At 33.7% G+C, this 10,625-nt stretch overlaps 1 long non-coding RNA gene across 4 annotated transcripts; it reads right to left on the reverse strand.

Annotated features, from left to right (window-relative positions):
• Nucleotides 1-389: 389 nt before the first annotated feature.
• Nucleotides 390-9,538, reverse strand: LOC116253621 (uncharacterized). Of its 4 annotated transcripts, none has more exons than XR_007573307.1 (7): nt 9,133-9,538; nt 8,879-9,025; nt 5,306-5,455; nt 5,114-5,218; nt 4,116-4,211; nt 1,393-1,450; nt 390-989 (listed from the first exon to the last, which is right to left on the reverse strand). It is a non-coding gene; the product is annotated as an uncharacterized LOC116253621 (long non-coding RNA). The 4 variants fall into 4 exon arrangements; XR_004172499.2 differs by having other exon boundaries at nt 392-989; nt 8,910-9,025; nt 9,133-9,536; XR_004172500.2 differs by having other exon boundaries at nt 393-989; nt 1,375-1,450; nt 8,953-9,025; nt 9,133-9,533.
• Nucleotides 9,539-10,625: the final 1,087 nt, after the last annotated feature.

The raw sequence follows: 10,625 nt of genomic DNA on the forward strand, positions 1-10,625 counted from the left end.
ACTCGTTAACTCGTTTAACACAATTTATGGCAATAAGTGTAGATTACCCTTACTCTTATGAACATAAAATTAGGAATAGAATTAAGAATTAACAATATGCCAAGGTAATAACAATTTGGTGTGCTCACATAATTTCAGAAATGCCAGAAGTTCTGTAAAATGTAGCTGCTATTACAAATAATCAGTGATAAACCTCGGCAGCTAGGAACTGAGAATTATGTGGTATAGCATCGACTTTATATTGCACCGTCTTAAAAAAAATATGGAGCAAAGAACACAGACCATGGTCATTTAGAAAATTAGAATATCATGAATAAGAATACCATCTTTAAGAAGGCATGTATAGCTAATGAACTGACATGGTACCCTCTTGAAGAACTTCAAATAAGAATTGTCCCATATGAGTCTGTATAACCCAGCAATGCACGTATAGAAATAGGCAAAGCAGGAGAACCTCATTCTCAACCACATGCATGACAATTCACATTCCTGCCTCCCAACATGTAATATTATGATTTTGCACATGACAATTCACATTCCAGCCTCCCAACACGTAATATTATGATTTTGCAGATGACAATTCACATTCCAGCCTCCCAACACGTAATATTAGCAGCAGTATAAATTATAAGAGGCCACATAAATAAAGCATTTAATCAACAGACCACAGAAAATGTGTGTCCCAAAGGCATGGTAAAATGCAGGTCCCAATACATCATGCTGCCTTAACTTTCAAAAGTTTATTCTTTAACTACAGGATGTCTATAAGACTAACATCCTAACAAGAAAGAATGTAAGAGCCCAGATTGGCCCCTGAGAAGTCAAAACTTTCTTCATGTCCTTCAGAACTTCTCCATTGTGAGCTGATTGCTAACAGTTGATCTTATCATTGAAATCAGGAAGGTGCAGGAGAAACCAAGCTCCTTTGCTTCAGTTGCAAGAGACCATGTTCAGAGAAGAAGCAAACCAGCATGTTGTGCTTCTCACAACTGGAATTTGGAAAAGCACGTCAAGCTATAGTGGGCATCAAAGAAAACTTTCAATACAGTCACATAATAAAATTCTGGGATCATTTCTACAGGAAATTTGAACATTTAGGAGAAGTACAATACAACAAAGAATAGCTACTCGAAGCTGAAATCCTAATTAGTTGATACAGCCACGGCAGGCTTGATGTGGAAATCCATCAACTACTACTGAATACACGTGGTTGGACTGCTATGTCACATTATTTTCAATTTTAAAAAATGACTTTTTAAGTGCACAATGGTCATAAACACTGACAATAATGGAACCAAAGATACCAAAAAGCAAAAGATACAACAAGAACATTTCTTAAGAGGTGAAGGAAAGTTAAGAAACTGTATCACTAACCCGAATTCACATACTCACTTCATATAGAAGCTCTCCACACAATCATGAGTCGTGAACATTACATCAAAGCTGAAAACTGCAAGAGGCAACAGAAACAAACACTAGAATCACATTAGATCAATAAGAAGAAAAACAAGCATCACCAAGAGGCAACTTGAATCATTCTAATGATATATATTCACTTTATTCATCCTTAACTTGAAAGAAATACATATAGTCAATTAACAAATGGTTCACAAAATATTTAATGAATATAATTTCTTCAAAACATAATTACTTTTGTTAACACTTCATGCATTGGATCACCATCATTCTTTACCCAATTACCAAAACAAACCAAAGCTTCAACTGTTTTTGGCATCAATGAACTATGACTATCATTAACAATTCGACCTCTTGTACTAAAAGCTTTTTCTGAAGCAACAGAAGTTATTGGAATTGACAATAGATCACGTGCCATTTGTGAAAGAATTCAATACTTAGATTCCTTATCCTTCTGTCATTGCAAAATATTGAAAGAATCTTCATCACCATTATCCTCATGCTTATTCAATCCGTCCTCTAAATATGTGTCTATCTCGGATTTGGTGACCTAAAAAGCAACATTTTCAGCTTTACCCAAGAACTTAAAAATAGTTGTCTTCCACCACGTGGTGTGTCTCGACTCTCTCGACCTTGAATACTAGAGGAATTAGTTGATGTGGTAGAAATATTGGCATCCACTTCATTTCTTTGAATGTAAGTTTCATAAACATTTTGTAAAGATTGTTTTATCATTTGCATTTGTTCTTCCCTTTCTTCTCTTGACTCGTAAATTATTGAAAAGATAAATTCTGATAATGTGAGTTTCACACGTGGATCTAATATGGATGCAATAATCATTAACAAGTTACAGGATTTCCAATATTTATCAAATTTCTCCTTCATTTTCACTGCCATTGCCTTCATAAATCCACCTTCATTTTCAACATTTTCCTGTAATATTTCTTGAACTCTCTAAATTTCAAGAAAATAGAAGTTTGTTGTTGCATAAGATGACCCAAAAAATAATGTGGACACATCATATAAAACTTGAAGAAAATCACATATCACTGCTATTTTTTCCTAATCCTTAGAACCATACCAAGCCTGGATCTTCCATGCTATATTTTGCAAAAGCATCTTTATATGCAAGAGCTATTTCCAACATAAAATATGTTGAATTCCATCGAGTTGGTACATCTAACACTAACTTCTTTGTCGTTGAAATTTCCAACTCTCTAGCTGCAGCTGCAAAACCATGGACTCTTGAAGGTGAAACTTTGATATATTTTACTGCATCTCTAATACGAATGATTTCATCTTTAATGACACTCAACCCATCTTGTACCATCAGATTCAAAATATGTGCACAACATCGCACAAGAAAAAATTTACCTCCATAATACAAGTTGATGCCGTTTTTTTTCATGTTCTCTTTTAATTTTCTGACAAAAACATCATTTGATGAAGCATTGTCAATTGTAATAGATATTTCTTTTTAATCTCCCACTCTACAAGATGCTTAGCAATTACATTTGCTAAAACTAACCCAGTATGAAGAGGCTCAACTTCGATAAAGTTGATGATATGTTGTTGCATATTCCACTCTTTATCAATGAAATGTGCTGTTAATGCCATATATCCAAGTTGTTGGTTTGATGTCCACATATCTGTAGTCAAAGCAATCTTATCAACACCCTTCAAGACAAGAAGCAATTTCTTCTTTTCATCTTCATATAATTTCATGACATCTCTCTTAATTGTCGTTCTTGGAACTGGCACCCAATTAGGAAAAGCAAGCCTAAGAAGGAACCTAAACCAACAATTATCCACTATGAAAAAAGCACGTTCTCTGGTTGCTACTAGTTTTGCAACTATCTTTCTCATTGATTGAGAATCGATGTTGGAACCCATTTCCATAAGCTTCTTCGTGACATCTGAAGTATTTCCAGATTTAAAACTTAAAATCATTTGCTTTTTATTAGCAAAACATGTCAAACATTTGTGTCTTCTGATTGATGATGTAGATCCTCCTGCACTTATCAAAAACATTATATTGCAGTACTTACATTTTCCTTTTTTGATACCATTTATAATGACCTCGTCAAAATCATTTCATATTTTAGAAGTATTTGCTCTTGATCTTTTTGCACCACTTACACGTACTTCAGGAGCATCTATTGAAACTCTTTCATTTTCAATGTCTTACGAATCCATAGGAGTAGGAATGTACTCCAATTGGGGCATCATCTGAACTGTCCTAAATCACATACTTGTTTGCCCTTATCAATGATATTTCTTTCTAAATTTGTCATTCTTCAAACTAGTAATTTTCCCTCCTGCTCAAGTTATTCTCCTATTTGAACATGAAATTTGACAGAAGCATATTACAATCTAATGGAATATAAAATGAAAAGCACTAGTTCTTATTATTAAATATAAAAAACACAAATCATTGGGATAAATATCATAAAAACCCAACACAACCATGAGAAGGCACAAATGAAACACACATATGAAAAGGAAGTGAGGATTACAGTTGCAAATGAAATACGCATACAAATTTAAGCTGAAAAGAACATTTTGATACAAAGGTCCAAGTCCCATGATCAAATCGTAGTCAATAAAAGTTTCAAAATCTGAATTTGTCATGCATTCTTAAATAGTCTTGTGAAAGATAAAGGAAGAACAAGACAGGGAAAAATAATAACAATAATTACCTGAAATGAAAACTTAGAGGTGCTTTTGGACAGCAGATCCCTTAGGGCTTTCTTAGCATTAGTACGCTTCAGACGTGTAGCATATCTGACATAGTTCTGCAATCCATGAGCTCAAAATAAGGTTATGAAAGAAAAGCATGTATGCTTACACCATATGGTTGGAAGATAAAAGAGGTTCCAAACAGTATTGTCATGATATAACATGAATATTATTGTCATGAACTTATGACAACCAAAAGGCAACAAAACTGGAAGCACAGAAAAGTTTCTAGTTGATAGCATAAATTTGTCAACTAGAACCATTATAAAGGAGAACAAACAAAATTAGGAGATTCAACACTTGGAGGAACATAATTTAGTTACATAACTTAAACAAAGATCCAGTTCCTTATTGACTTCTGTTTCCACTAAAAAGGAAAAAGGATATACCACAAATTTCAAATTATGTTCCTAAACTGCTACACTTGATCAAGATCAAGGGTTGGCACTGGTTTACCATTGATTCGCTAAAATAAAACCCAGAAAAAATCTAGAACAAAATATTACCCTGAATTTGGGAAAGAAACATCTGTTGGCAGCAAATTTATTAGTTTCGCAGTGACACATAAACTAATAAAATCTAGACCACATAAAGCAAATATAGGGGATATTGTCATGCTACTCTGATTAAGGGTGACATTCTATGCAAGTGTTCATAGTGGGCACAATCAGCAAGAAATTTTCTACAAAAGAATTTTTGTCGAACACTTATCTATGCAAGAATACACACGAACTCTTCATGTATACGTCAACCATTTCATTTTTTCTTCAATAATAGAGAAAGTTCATAGCAAAAAGAGCTATCTGTTGCAAGAGCTATTTCGGTCCCTCCATGCCTCCTCATTCCATTAAAACAAAAGTCCCAACACCCAACACGGCTTAAACCATGGAACAAGGAAAATGACCAACATTGGCAATGGCAAGCCACTGTGACTCTATGAGAGAGAGAGAGAGAGTACCAGAATAGCCCCATGCAACAGGAAGACCTCACCTCACGCTGCAAAAGAGATGAGCAGAGTGCAACAAGCATGTCTTTGTTCGAGGAGATGGAGAAAGAGAAGCACCTGCAGGAAGAACTGAAAATATGAATCATGATGAAAACAAGAGAGAGAATGCAGAAAGAAAGCGTGAGAGAGAGAGAGAACTTATACAAGCAGGAACCTTCAGCTAAAAGTTGAAGGTAGAAGGGCCAGAAGGCTGAAGCGGAGAGCACACGTAGGAACCTTGGGCTGAAAGCGGAGCAGAGCAGCCGGCTGACCTTGAAGGCTTGAAGGATGAAAGATGAAGCCTAAAGTGGCCCGCTGACAAGTAAAGGTTAGGCCGTTAGGGTTGCAAACTCACAATGGAGGAAAAGTTTCAGTCACAGACGGATAATGGGAGAAGAGAAGGAGAAGTCGGAGAGAGCCAGAGGGAGAGTCGGAGTTGGAGAAAAGGAAACCCTAAAACAAAAAAGTGTTTCCCACCTGAGACGCTTCTGAACCGGTTTTTTAAAAACTGATATTTTAATACATTCGAGCCGAGTCGAGCTTTAATGAGTCCAATTGAGTGAACTCGAGCTCGACTCGTTTAGTTGAACGAGTCAACTCGTGAACTTGAGCTCGACTCGTTTATGAGTAGAGCTTAAACGAGTCAAGCTCGAGTAGCTCGACTCTTTGTGCACCCCTAGTGGTAGGAATGAATCTTGTAGGATCAATGCATTCACGCATCCACATTCACATCTCTAAAAGAACTTAAGCATGATGAGATAGAGCTCTAATTACATAGTAACCGAATTAGAGCAAAATCTCAAACCTACATAAAGTCTCAAAAGTTACTTCAAAAATGATTTTCTAAGCTTTCCAAATGATATTTCCCAATTTTAGTTTTCTCCAAGATGTTTCACATTCTCAAGTAATTCTTCAAGAATCTTTTCAAAAGTTTCAAACATCAAATCTTCAACATTTTCTCAAACACAACACTGCATTTAGAATGACAAGGTTGTTTAAGTCAAAACGAAATGCATCAAGGATAAACATAGCCCTTGGATTGATTACCCCTGGTATAGGCGCTGGGAATGGTCAATCCTTGTAACGATGGGCAAGTCCCTTTCTCTCTCATTTTCTAAACAAAACTCATTTTTCTGGAGCACTTCAAAACCAAAAGAAATTTTTGGGATGCAAATATTTTGTTTCATAGGATCATTGGTGCAATCTACAATATCGAACCACCTTTGCAGTTTTCAACCACACTAGGGCGTTGTGGTTGTACCAAGTTGACTACATATTGCATACTAGAAATATGACTATTTTTGGGAAATGAACTTTACATTTTATTTTTAAGTATAGTTGTAAATATGGTAGATTTTTTATGTCAAGTTGATCATTTCCAACTTTTTTTTGGGAACATGGTTGTACATATGCATATAGGTGCACAATGGAAATGATATGTGGCTGCCTACTCCTTTTTTTCAGCCATTTTTAATGCTTTTTGCCTTATCCTTTAATGCTAGCCTCTGATAAATATCTTACATTTCAATGTCATTGTTGCCTACTCTTTGTATGTTGTACATTTCTTTGTATGGATGTACTTTAGAGATCTTTGTACATAGCCATATTAACAATGAGATCAATTGCTATATAATGTGCACCTACACTAAGAGCCAAAGCAATTCCTTTGTTTAGATAAATATGTTTTCCATAATGTAGAATGTAATTTTCAATAACTTGGCCATGCAATCAAGCATGCAATCTGCTGAGTTGATTCGATATGAGGTTCATTCTTTTGATTAGGTTATAGGAGTATAAAATATGTGTGGTTTGGTTTTTGTTTTTCTTTCAATTGCACAAGCACAAATTAGTCATAGGCTTGCCCTGCTGTTAGCATTACTATGTTCATGAGATCAATGTTGTTCGATGCAGGTACTACCAAGCCCCTCAGTTAGCTACAGTGATGGAATATGTTGTAGGCATAGAGCTTATCAAAGGTCCTACAATTTCTTATAATGTTTTCATATATTGTTTTCTTCAGTAGACCATTCTTTGGACACAAATTGGTAGTGTTTAGTATCGACATATATGCGATGACAAAGGAGTTGTAGTTATGACACTAACTAGATCTCTTTTACAAGGGATCAAGGAGTATGTTATTTAGGTCAATATGCTAAAAGAAGCATCAATTTATTTTTTCTTCTCAAAAAACAAGCTTTATTGGGAATGAATGGGAAAACATGAAATATTAATTACCGATGAATAATTGTTACTTGCCATGTCAAGTCTCTTAATGAAAGTTCACCACAAGTAGTTGGCATCTTTTGTCGTAGATGAGAAAATGATCCTAGTTTATGAGTACATGGAAAGAGGGAATCTTCAGTAACTACTCTTAGGTACTCTATTAAATATAAACTGCATATTCTGGTAAGCAGGACCTACTAAAACTTGCAAACATACTTTTCAATCAAGTGAAAAACCAATTGGTTCTTTAGGCATGTTGGAACTTGCTTTCCTTGAAGATGGATGTTTACGGTCCTGGTTGCACCTGTTTCCCATAATGTCTTTGATTTCATCGAAATAGAGAATTTTCCTTCTTAATGAGAAATTGGAAGTCATGGTAGTGGATGTTGAGAACGAACCCAATAAAATGGAGTTGAGAAGCTCAAGTGAATTGTTTTCATGATTGTATAATTAAACGGGGAGTTCATAGAAATTCTTACACATATATATCAAAAATCACTACGTTAAATGACTGCCTTTTGTATGCTGTATTATACCATTAAATATCGTGTCGGTGATTGTTCATCTCATTTATTCAACAACGTTTCGTGTCGATTATGTATTCTTTCCTTGGCTTACTCTCTTTTTATCACACATACACACAAATGACCACCTCGTAAAGTTAGATGGGAGAATTCATGGACTCTCTCTCTCTTTCCTTCGTCATCTTTCCTTCGTCATCTGCTTTTTGGAGTATTCTTGATCAATTTTAAGAATTGTTCGTTTCATTTCATGCTAACTAATCAATAGCTTAAACTAAATAAAGAAGCTTATAGTCAACTCCAAAATTATATTTCAAACACACGTATGGTATAGGTCTAGGATCCGTAGGCAAGTTTCTTTAGGTCTCATTAATGCCGTTATCATATTCTGGTTAGGGCTCTGCATTACTCTAGGCGCCTTTACCCTGATCAGTTTTTCAACCAAATGAGAGAATAGTATTTGCTGTTTGGTACTACCTTGGGACTTTTTTGGTTCTGTAAACCTTGCAAATCAAGATGGATAGTTACAGGATTTTTGGATCACACTTTAACTTCCAATCATTTGTATTTGTTCATATATGATATCTTTATTCTCATACGAATTTCTAATCCAAATCTCTTACTATCATTGCTAACAAATATATAAGGTACATAAGAGGTTAAATATAAAGTTATAAACCAATGCACGTGAAATCTTGAAAAAAAGTTTGGTGGTTCATGCTAAAACCCAATGAAAACCCTGAAAGTTACATGTCTGATAACTAAACCAGCTGATTTTTCATAAGCAAAAAAAAAATCCAAGCAAAGAACAAACATGCAATGACAAGATATGCACCATTTCCTAAAAGATGACATATAGTTCAACCTTCACATTCGCGAGTTCAAACTATAGCTGCCGTTGCCAATCAGTAGCTTAAATATTATAGAAAATGCATTTCACATTTGAACATCTAATTGAAAAAATGCAGAATCCCTTGAAAGATTGCACATATACCTGGCCATAAAACTATAGATTGCACATATACCTGGCCATGGAAAGCAATGCGCTTTAGTTGTGGAGCTACTTACGCTGAATGAGTTGAAAAAAACGCAACCCAAGCAAATTTTCTTTCCATAGAATCTTCATTCTGTTTACGGGTCACTACGGAAGATCAATACGATTGTCAGTTAATCGGAAGGCACAGTTCTGACTGATACGCAGAGTTTATTATCAAGAAACAGAGAGAGAGAGAGAGAGAGAGAGCTTACATGAATCGAAGACAGAAGAGAGAACGATGAATTCAAATGGAAGCCTCTCGAATGATCGCTGGTGTCCCCTTTTTTCTTCTTTCTTATTCTATCCATCCACAATCACCTCTAACTGTTCCACCAACCACCGAAGCTCGCCAAGTTGAAGATAACACCACCTTAGCCATTCATCTTTTTCTTAATCCCAAATCTTTTCATCTTCAGCCTAATAATCAACTTCTCCTCGCTTCTCTTATATTATCTATTAAATATATATATATATATATATATATATATATAATGTATAATAGAAAATAGAAATATATTTTACATCCTTATATATAATACATATATATTATATGTTATCATATGTTTACAAAAATATATATATGTTATATATATACAAATAATAAATAATGTTATACGTATGTATATATACATGGTACACATATGTATTATATATTTGTTACATAAACAATTACAATATATATGTATATTTTGAATAGTATATATGCAGTATATACGTAATATATAATGTTGTATATATTATTACATTATAGAAGTTGTGATTTATAGGTACAAATATATATATATATATGTTATGTACATATATAATAATATGTATACTTATCTTATAATATTATTATTATATAAAATATACATATGATACATATATGTTGTAATATGTAATGTGTGTATATATATATATATATATATATATATATATATATATATAAACAACATTTGTTTATATATATAATGTTTACAACAATAGGTACTATAATGTATATGTACATATTATAATGCTACAACATATATAATGCATAAATTATATAAATATATTATACATATTATATATATACTATATGTCATATTGTACAATATATAATATATATTATATACATATTATATGTTATATTGTATAAAAGATAATAAACATATAACATTCTATATACATTACAAGTTATTACGTATAACAAATTTTATACACGTATTATAATGCATAATGTATATAATTATAGTAATGTCTATTAATTATATATTACTAGAACAATAATGTATATGTATAACATACAATATATTATATTATGTATTATATGTTAAACGTATAATATATATGATACATGTTATTGTATGTGTTGCGTAATAGGGAAGGGGAGAACGAGAGAAAGAAAGAGAGAGAGAGAGAGGCGGTAAAACTTCTTACTCAATCTCGTACACTAATCTCTACTAAAAGAGAGATTAGGGCACGGCTGTAACAGTTACAAACGGAGGACACATAAAATATTGAAATGACATAAGAGAACCCTAACTTTTAAATATTCAACTAACTACCACATTTAAAGCCAAACTTTCTACTTTCAACACTCCCCCTCAAGCTGGAGCATAGATGTCAACCATGCTCAGCTTGTCACAACATCTAGAGAAATCACCAATCGGAAGAGCTTTCGTAAACATATCTGCGGCTTGGTCTTCAGAAGCTACATGAACTGTAGACACTACACCTTCTTTTA

Source organism: Nymphaea colorata, chromosome 4 (assembly GCF_008831285.2).
Source record: "Nymphaea colorata isolate Beijing-Zhang1983 chromosome 4, ASM883128v2, whole genome shotgun sequence".
Classification (NCBI taxonomy): domain Eukaryota; kingdom Viridiplantae; phylum Streptophyta; class Magnoliopsida; order Nymphaeales; family Nymphaeaceae; genus Nymphaea; species Nymphaea colorata.